Here is an 11,376-nt window from a genome sequence, read left to right as displayed (position 1 = left end):
TCAGTGATGATTTTATGCTTTCTTCTAGGTCATTGATAAAAATGCTAAATAGTGCAGGGCCAAGAACCAATCTCTGTGGGACCTACTGGAAACATAGCTGCTTGATAATGATACCCTATTTACAATTGCTTTTTGAGACCTGTCATTTAGCCAATTGTGTCTGATGTTAATTTTATATCATTTTAGTTTTTTAAATCTAAATGTTATTCTGTACCAAGTCAAAATGCTTCACAGAAGTCACATCAACACTTACATCAATACTGTTACCTTTATCAACCAAACTCATAATCTCGTAAAAAAAAATCAAGTTAGTTTGACAAGAACATTTTCCATAAATCCATATTGATTGGCATGACGTATATTACTCTCCTTTAATTCTTTATTAATAGAGTCCTGTATCAGACACTCCATTATCTTGCCCAGGATTGATGTTAGGCTAACAGGCCTAACATTACCTGGGTCATCCCATTACCATTTTAAAATATTGGTACAACATTAGTTTTCTTCCAATCTGCTGGAATTTCCTCAGTGTTCCAAAACTTATTGAAAAATAAATATTAATGATCTAGTGAGAGCCTAAGTCAGCTCCCTTAAAACTCTTGGATTCAGGTTCTCCATACCTTCTGATTTAAATATCTAGCTTTAGAAACAGCTGTTTAACATTCTTCTGAGTTACTACTGGAATGGAAATAGTGTTTCAGCATCATCATATGATGTGACTACATATACAGAACAGAAATATTTATTGAACACTTCTGCCTTTTCATATTGTTATTGACAATTCTACCATTTCCATCTAGTAATGGACCAATAACATTATTAGGATTCTTTTTGTTCCTAATATACTTTTAAAAACTCCTAATTGTCCTGAATGTGCCTGATCATAGATTTCTCTTCATGTCCTTTTGCTTCCTTATCAATTTTCTAAATTCCTAGCTTTTAAGTTATATTCTTTACTATCAATTCTCCTTTCTTCCATTTGCTATATAATGAGATTTTTTTATTATTATTACTATTATTTTATAGATGCTTTCATTTCCTGTCTAAGCCAGATTTATTTTTTAACCAAAGTGTCTTTCTCTGTCAATTGTGGGACTGCAGCTTTTTGGGTATATAGTAAAGTCTTCTTAAACAATTCCCAGTTATCTTTCTAATTTTTCTGTTTAAATACCTTTTCTCACATATTTTTGGCTCATAATTGTTTTCGGTTTTCTGCAACTGGCCCCTTTAAAGCATCAAGTACATATATTTCTAGTTTTAACTTTATTCTGCTTGCACATAACAAGTGTAATCAAATCATGATCACTTATACCGAAGCAATTGCTAAGTTTTAGAGCTGTGATCAATTCTCTTTATCTGTTAAGATGAGGTCTGTGTTAGATGTAACAATTCCAATGCCTCTTGTACCTGGCTTCTAGCATTGGTTACCCTGCCTTGTGTACAGGCAATTCAAGAATTTCTTCTCTTCATATCATTTGATTTCTTGATTAATTTTGCTCTAACATCTTGATTTTGTGTTAAATGAGTGCTCATTTCTTCCTTCTTTTTACCCTCCCCTTTTGTTTTTAGTTTAACATTCCCCTGACTACTCTAGTCAGTCTGTTCCTGAGAAGCTTGTTTCCCCTTCTACTGAGGTAGAGGCCATCCAAACTATATAGCCCCCTCTCCCATAGAAAGTGGACCAGTGTGCCATAAAATCAAAGCCATCTATTACTTACCTACCAATGGTTCACTTCCAGAATTTTCTGCCTTCTGTCCTCCTTTACTTGTAGGACAGGAAGGATATTTGAGAAGATTGCTTGGATGTTTTTCTCCTTCAATACCCTTCCAAAGTCATCTATAATCTGTGAGATACCCCATGATGCAGAGATATAGAAAGACATCAAAGGTCATGATGATCACATTAGGGGACATCAACCCCTCATTGTCGCATAGAGATTGGTTCCAGGCTCTCAATTCGAAGGATGCATACTTCCATGTAGCCGTCAGAAAGAGGTACGTCAAGTACCTCATATTCTTCATGAAACTCAAATGCTATCAATGCAGGGTCCTCCCTATTGGAGTGTCCACAGCCATTGTGTTATTACCAATAGCCTGGTGATGGTAGCTATCCATGCAAGACATAGAAGGCTCTATGTATCCTTACTTGGATGACTGGTTAATAAGGCCAGATCAAAACAATACCTAGCCACAGCCATCACAGCTGTGTGCAATGTATTCATACATTCATAGATCCCAAGGCCAGAAGGGACTATTGTGATCATCTAGTCTGACCTCCTGTGCAACACAGGCCAGCGAACTTCCACAAAATAATTTCTAGAGCAGAACTTTTAGAAAAACATCCAACCTTGATTTAAAAATTGTCAGGGATGGAGAATCCACCACAACCTTCAGTAAATTGTTACAATAGTAATTGCTCTCACTGTTAAAAATTTACACTTTATGTCCAATCTGAATCAGTCTACCTTCAACTTCCAGGTATTGCATCATGTTAGTCCTTTCTCTGATAGACCGAAGAGCCCGTTATTAAATATATGTTCCCTTTTGTTAAGGAAAAGTTAGCACATGTGACTCCATTTTGGTTTGGGGCCCACCATTGCCTAAAAGCAAACACATCATGCATCAGGAGGCATGTTCCTTAGATACTGCATTCCTGTGAAAATCCTCCCCCTTGTCTCCAGCCTGCCTTGACTCCCAGTATCTGTTTTTTTGTCAGTCCCTAACTCCCTATCTCCTGGCCTTTGATGTGAGGCCTCCCATCCTGATAATAAAAGTTACTGATGCATGGCTTTAGGACCATGCTGTGTAATTAACATACTGGTTTAGCACGAGGAATACACCAAGCAGGGATAGGTGGTAGATAAGAAAAGGGTTTGTTTATTGGCTAAGGTTTCCAATGCACGAGGGCAACATGCTTTGCTAAAAAGTATATAACCTTTGTATAATCTGTATTTGGGGGTCCCCTCCTGGCTAGGAGGGGGGACCACGCTCGAGTGTAATAAACTTAGTGTTTTTTGGGAACTCTGCAGTTGTGGACTTTGTTTATGTGCCTCAGCCTAGATTTGAACTGTGCGTGACCTATCAGGTATAATTCGCAGCATTTGTGTGAGTGTCCTACCAGGTGTAATTCGTAACACTTTGTAGATACTACTGACTGTAAACAAGCCACCCCTTAATCTTCTCTTTTTCAAGATAAATAGATTGAGCCCTTTGAGTCTACCACTATAAGGCAGGTTTTCTAATCCTTTCATCATTCTCATGGCTTTTCTCTGAACTCTCTCCAATTAATCGTATCCTTCATAAATTGTGGGACCAGAACTGGACACAGGATTCCAGCAGTGGTGTCACCAGTGCCATATACAGAGGTAAAATAACCTCTCTATTCCTATTTGAGATTCTCCTGTTTGTGCATCCCAGGATCACGTTAGCTCTTTTGGCCATCACATCACACTGGGAGCTCATGTTCAGCTGATTATCCACCATTGTTACCCAGGGTTTTCAGAACCCAAAGCAATGGTAACTTACTTGTTTCACTCCAGGTGATGTCAGGAATAAATCAATGGGAACACAGTAATTCTGTCTGATGAAAGATTAAGACAAGTAAGCATATTATTAGGAAGAGACAGGTAATAGTAATGGGGGATTCAGTCATTAGAAACATAGATAGCTAGGTTTGCAATGATGGGGAGAACCACATGATGACTTCCCTGCTGGGTGTGAAGGTTGCGGATCTCTCAAGACATCTAGATAGACTTCTGTGTAGTGCTGGGGAGGAGCCGGTAGTTGTGGTACATGTACGTACCAGTGACATAGGGAAGGATAGGAGAGAGGTCCTGGAGGCCAAATTTAGGCTGCTAGGTAAGAAATAGAAATCCAGGAATTCCATGGTAGCATTCTCTGAAATGCTTCCAGTTCCACATGCAGGGCCAATTGGGCAGAAAGAACTGCAGGGTCCCAATGCTTGGATGATACAATGGTGTAGAGAGGAGGGGGTTTAGATTTATTAGGAACTGGGGAACCTTTTGGGAAAGGGGGAGCCTATACAGGAAGGATGGGCTCCACCTAAACCAAAATGGAAGCAGATTTCTGGCACTTAAAATAATAAAGGTTAGAGAATAGTTTTTAAAATATGGGCTGGGGTAAAGCTGACAGGTACGGAGAAGCATGTGGTTCAGACAGAGACATCCCTTAGAGGAGGATCTATTAATGGAGGTTCTCTATAATAAGGAGGAGAGTATGGAAGATAAAATACGGGTAGAAACTCATGAGAAATGGTCAAATGAAAACAAGTCCCATTCAATTACATTACATAATGGCAGACAGCTAAAAAGTGACAATTTTAAATGCTTATATACCAATGCTAGAAGTCTAGATAATAAGATGGGTGAACTACTGGATGCAAGTTATCTGGACCTGCTGATTTAAAAATATTGAACTTTGATAGCTTCTCTTTAACATCCTCCAGAGATAGTAGTGAAATGGAAAAAAGAGTTATCATCATTATATGATGAAAATGTATCATCTGTTTTTTCCCTCTAAATACAGAACAGAAATATTTATTGAACACTTCTGCCTTCTCTACATTATTAACAGTTCTAACATTTCCCTCTAGTAATGGACCAATACCATTGTCATGATTCTTTTTATGCTTAATATATTTTTAAAACTCCTTCTTATTGTCCTTATCACTGCTAACCATAGATGTCTCCTTTTGTCCCTTTGCGTCCCTTATCAATTCTCTGCAATTCCCAATTCCTGATTTATTTTCCTTACTATAATCTTCCATTTGTGTGTGTGTGTATATATATATATATATATATATATATAGCTGCCTTCACTTTCCCTCTAAACCAGGTCAGTTTTTTTTTAACCAGCACAAGCTTATTCCTCACTTGTAGGATTGTGGCTTTTTGGGTATATTGTAAGGTGTTCTTAAACGATTTCCAATTATCATTCACATTTTTCTCATTAAATTCTTCCTCACAACTGACTTGGCTCATAATTGTTTTCAGCTGGTCTGGACTTTATTCTGTTTGTACATTATAAATGTGATCAAGCCATGATCACTTATACCTAACCCACAATTAATTTTTAGTTCTATGATCAGTTCCTCTTTATGAATTAGGACAAGGTATAATAAAGAAATTCCCCATGTTGGCTGCAACACTTTTTGAATTAGGAAACTGTCATCTGTATTGTTTAGAAATTCAAGGATGTTTTAGTACTGGCAGCATGAAACCCCCAGCATATGTCACTCAAATTGAAGTCCTCCATGATCACACCAATGCCAGGTGCTTCAGAAGGAATGAACAGAACAGGTAATCATCAAAAAGAAAAGGAGGACTTGTGGCACCTTAGAGACTAACCAATTTATTTGAGCATAAGCTTTCGTGAGCTACAGCTCACTTCATCGGATGCATACTGTGGAAAGTGTAGAAGATCTTTTTATACACACAAAGCATGAAAAAATACCTCCCCCCACAACCCACTCTCCAGCTGGTAATAGCTTATCTAAAGTGACCACTCTCCTTACAATGTGTATGATAAACAAGGTGGGCCATTTCCAGCACAAATCCAGGGTTTAACAAGAACGTCTGAGGAAGGAGTGGGGGGTTTGGAAAACAAGGGGAAATAGGTTACCTTGCATAATGACTTAGCCACTCCCAGTCTCTCTTCAAGCCTAAGTTAATTGTATCCAATTTGCAAATGAATTCCAATTCAGCAGTCTCTCGCTGGAGTCTGGATTTGAAGTTTTTCTGTTGCAATATCTCAACTTTCATGTCTGTAATCGCATGACCAGAGAGATTGAAGTGTTCTCTGACTGGTTTATGAATGTTATAATTCTTGACATCTGATTTGTGTCCATTTATTCTTTTACGTAGAGACTGTCCAGTTTGACCAATGTACATGGCAGAGGGGCATTGCTGGCACATGATGGCATAGATCACATTGGTGGATGTGCAGGTGAACGAGCCTCTGATAGTGTGGCTGATGTGATTAGGCCCTGCGATGGTGTCCCCTGAATAGATGTGGCACAGTTGGCAACGGGCTTTGATGCAAGGATAGGTTCCTGGATTAGTGGTTCTGTTGTGTGGTATGCGGTTGTTGGTGACTATTTGCTTCAGGTTGGGGGGCTGTCTGCTTCTCTTCACTTTGCTTCTCTACAAAAGACAAAGGACACTAAACTTTCTAAACTACTACATGCCATAAGGCGCCACAGCAATGGTTCCCTCAGCCCACCCAGCAATATGGTTAACCTATCCAACTATACTCTTAGCCCAGCAGAAGAATCTGTCCTATCTCGGGGCCTCTCCTTCTGCCCCTCCACCCCCACGAACATGATACAGTTCTGTGGTGACCTAGAATCCTATTTTCGACGTCTCCGACTCAAGGAATATTTCCAACACACCTCTGAACAACATACTAACCCACAGAGACCTCCTTACCAACACTACAAAAAGAAGGATTCTGGGTGGACGCCCCTTGATGGTCGAAACAACAGACTGGACTTCTACATAGAGTGCTTCCGCCGACGTGCACAGGCTGAAATTGTGGAAAAGCAGCATCACTTACCCCACAACCTCAGCCGTGCGGAACACAATGCCATCCACAGCCTCAGAAACAGCTCAGATATCATAATCAAAAAGGCTGACAAAGGAGGTGCTGTCGTCATCATGAATAGGTCGGAATATGAACAAGAGGCTGCTAGGCAGCTCTCCAACACCACTTTCTACAAGCCATTACCCTCTGATCCCACTGAGAGTTACCAAAAGAAACTACAGCATTTGCTCAAGAAACTCCCTGAAAAAGCACAAGATCAAATCTGCACAGACACACCCCTGGAACCCCGACCTGGGATATTCTATCTGCTACCCAAGATCCATAAACCTGGAAATCCTGGGTGCCCCATCATCTCAGGCATTGGCACCCTGACAGCAGGATTATCTGGCTATGTAGACTCCCTCCTCAGGCCCTACGCTACCAGCACTCCCAGCTACCTTCGAGACACCACTGACTTTCTGAGGAAACTACAATCCATTGGTGATCTTCCTGATAACACCATCCTGGCCACTATGGATGTAGAAGCCCTCTACACCAACATTCCACACAAAGATGGATTACAAGCCGTCAGGAACAGTATCCCCGATAATGTCACGGCAAACCTGGTGGCTGAACTTTGTGACTTTGTCCTTACCCATAACTATTTCACATTTGGGGACAATGTATACCTTCAAATCAGCGGCACTGCTATGGGTACCTGCATGGCCCCACAGTATGCCAACATTTTTATGGCTGACTTAGAACAACGCTTCCTCAGATCTCGTCCCCTAACGCCCCTACTCTACTTGCGGTATATTGATGATATCTTCATCATCTGGACCCATGGAAAAGAAGCCCTTGAGGAATTCCACCATGATTTCAACAATTTCCATCCCACCATCAACCTCAGCCTGGTCCAGTCCACACAAGAGATCCACTTCGTGGACACTACAGTGCTAATAAACGATGGTCACATAAACACCACCCTATATCGGAAACCTACTGACCACTATTCCTACCTACATGCCTCCAGTTTTCACCCTGACCACACCACATGATCCATTGTCTACAGCCAAGCTCTACGATACAATCACATTTGCTCCAACCCCTCAGACAGAGACAAACACCTACAAGATCTCTATCAAGCATTCTTACAACTACAATACCCACCTGCGGAAGTGAAGAAACAGATTGATAGAGCCAGAAGAGTTCCCAGAAGTCACCTACTACAGGACAGGCCTAACAAGGAAAATAACAGAACGCCACTAGCTGTCACCTTCAGCCCCCAACTAAAACCCCTCCAACGCATTATTAAGGATCTACAACCTATCCTGAAGGATGACCCAACACTCTCACAAATCTTGGGATACAGGCCAGTCCTTGCCTACAGACAGCCCCCCAACCTGAAGCAAATACTCACCAGCAACCACATACCACACAACAGAACCACTAATCCAGGAACCTATCCTTGCAACAAAACCCGTTGCCAACTGTGCCCACATATCTATTCAGGAGACACCATCACAGGGCCTAATCACATCAGTCACACTATCAGAGGCTCGTTCACCTGCACATCCACCAATGTGATCTATGCCATCATGTGCCAGCAATGCCCCTCTGCCATGTACATTGGTCAAACTGGACAGTCTCTACGTAAAAGAATAAATGGACACAAATCAGATGTCAGAAATTATAACATTCATAAACCACTCGGAGAACACTTCAATCTCTCTGGTCACGCAATTACAGACATGAAAGTTGCGATATTACAACAGAAAAACTTCAAATCCAGACTCCAGCGAGAGACTGCTGAATTGGAATTCATTTGCAAATTGGATACAATTAACTTAGGCTTGAAGAGAGACTGGGAGTGGCTAAGTCATTATGCAAGGTAACCTATTTCCCCTTGTTTTCCAAACCCCCCACTCCTTCCTCAGATGTTCTTGTTAAACCCTGGATTTGTGCTGGAAATGGCCCACCTTGTTTATCATACACATTGTAAGGAGAGTGGTCACTTTAGATAAGCTATTACCAGCTGGAGAGTGGGTTGTGGGGGGGGGAGAAAACCTGGATTTGTGCTGGAAATGGCCCAACTTGATTATCATACACATTGTAAGGAGAGTAATCACTTTAGATAAGCTATTACCAACAGGAGAGTGGGGTGGGGGGAGGTATTTTTTCATGCTTTGTGTGTATAAAAAGATCTTCTACACTTTCCACAGTATGCATCCGATGAAGTGAGCTGTAGCTCATGAAAGCTTATGCTCAAATAAATTGGTTAGTCTCTAAGGTGCCACAAGTACTCCTTTTCTTTTTGCGAATACAGACTAACACGGCTGTTACTCTGAAACCGGTAATCATCAAGTGACCCATTTCCTCTTTTTACTTTCCTCTTTTATTTTTAGTTTAACCTCCTCCAGACTACTCTAGCCAGCCTGTCCCTGAAGAGCCCCCTTCTACTGAGGAGGAGGCCATCCAAACTATACAGCCCCCTCTCTGCATAGAATGTGGACCGATATTCCACAAAACCAAAACCTCCACTCTACAGCACTTACTTAGCCAGCAGTTCACTTCTAGAATCTTCTGCGTTCTGTCTTCCTTCACTCATGGGACAAGAAAGATGCCAGAGAAGATTGTTTGGGCATTCTTCTTCAGCATGCTTCCCAGTTCCCTGAAGTGATCTACTATTTTCAAGACATCCCACAGTGCAGCATCACCTGTGCCAATGTTAACTGTCACCAATGGATACTTGCCCTTTGACTTCAGAACCCTATCTAATCTTAAAGTGACATCTCATGTCTTGGCTCCAGAAAGGCAGCACACTGTCCTGTTGTCCACCTATCCTTTGCAAAATGTTATTTTGATTCTTTTTAGTATTGAATCTCCAACAATGATCATCTGTCTCCCTTGCACAGCTAGAGAACACTTTGTAAGCAAGTTTGATTGCTTTACAGGTTGGGCTAAGCTGCAATCCACAGATATGTCTTGTACATACCTCCATTCCCTTGGGTATGCTGGATTTTGAGAGGTACCTTCCATGGTTTCCATGCTGGGGGCCTGGTATCAGTTTTAAACTTCCAGATGTTTGGAATTCTTCCTGATCCTCTTCTCTCTGGTGGCCACAGCCTGCCCAAACTTCATCTGTCTGCAGCAGCGTAGAATGCCACTGTGACCTCTTGCTTTTGGTGTTTATAAACTGCCAGGCCTCCTCTCTAATTTCCTTTCTCTCCAATTCCTTGATGGCCAGCTCCATTCTTCATTGAACCTAGGGTTCTGGGGTTTCCTGAACATGGCTGTCTAGGAACTCTTCAGGTACTCTGATTCTCAAGAATGTCTCAACTTGCCCTTCTAATCCATAAGCCTTTTCCTCCAGCACACCCATCAACTTACACTTCATGCACAGGAAATCCGTTCTGGCTTCAAGCAGGAAAAAGAACATGGCACATCCTTTGCAGGTCACCACCGCTGGCCATTGTGATATCACACGTAGTGGAAGGAAAGCATTTCCCACGATTGCTCTAAACTCCCTCTGAAACTCTCCTGTTAGCTACCTCTTTCCGTGGTTCTGGAGTATGTCTAGCAAGTGACTTTTTATACCAATTCTTCCCTGCTTAGCTCAGCTCAGCTCTGCCCCTTACCACCCAAGAATGATTAACTGCTCAGAGACTCCAAACAGCTGGACTGATCAAAGCTCCAAGGTTTAGAGCCTCACAGTCTTTAGCAAGGCACCCTGCTTATGCTGGGGCCCATGGTACACCTCCATAGCCTGTACACAGAGAACAACAAGCAGTCAACCAAACAACTCACCCGACAGACCACTCACCAAGTCCTGCTAGCTCCAAGCACAGAGTTTGCAGTTACTCCCTCCAAAACTATCCTGTTAGCTGCCACTGTTAAGATCCTTGGGATGAAAAACAAATTGGGAAAAGTCCATCCTGGGATGCACATTACGTGGCCTGTAGAAGACCTGGTAATCTAAACTCCACACATACATGCCAGAGCTCAGGACAGTATGCTGGGCCCCCAAGGCCTTCTTCCCATCATTGTAACATCAAGAAGTGCAAGTTCTGACAAACAACACTATGGCTATGTACTACATAAATACACAGGGAGGAGCAAATTCACTTAAAAGCGATGAAGCTGTTGCTGTAGTATCCAAAACACTGGATATACCCCATAGCTCTCCACTTAGCAGGGAAACAGAATGTGCAACAGACTCATTAAACAGAAGAACACAAGGCCAAAATGAGTGGTCCTAAAACAAGCAGTAATTGCTCCTCTATAGATGGGGACATCCAGAAACAGACCTCTGTGTGTCCTGGGCAAACATCAAATGTTCCTTATATTGCACCAAATCAGGAAGTGAAAAGAACTCCCTATCAGACACATTCCTCATGACTTGGAGTTCACACTTCCTGTATGCCTGCCCCCCAATACCTCTGATCCCCAATGTCATATGGAAGATTAGGACAGATAGGGCAAACTGCATGTGTCCTCATGTCCTCCATGTGGGGACTGACTAGCTAAGCAGCAGTTCTGCAGAAAAGGACCTGGGGATTACAGTGGATGAGAAGCTGGAACAGTGTGCCCTTTTTGCCAAGAAGGCTAACGGCATATCGGCCTGCATTCGTAGGAGCATTGCCAGCAGTTCAAGGGAAGTGATTATTCCCCTCTAGTCAGCACTGGTGAGGCCACATCCGGAGGATTGCATCCAGTTTTAGGCCCCCCACTACAGAAAGCATGTGGGCAAATTGGAGAGAGTCCAGTGGTACAGAGAAGGGCAGGAAGAATGATTAGGGGTATGGAACAGCTTCCATGTGAGGAGAGATTCAAAAG

Source organism: Lepidochelys kempii, chromosome 14 (genome assembly GCF_965140265.1).
Source record: "Lepidochelys kempii isolate rLepKem1 chromosome 14, rLepKem1.hap2, whole genome shotgun sequence".
Lineage (NCBI taxonomy): Eukaryota > Metazoa > Chordata > Testudines > Cheloniidae > Lepidochelys > Lepidochelys kempii.
The sequence above is the reverse complement of the archived record's forward strand: the minus strand, read 5'-3'. Positions refer to the sequence as shown.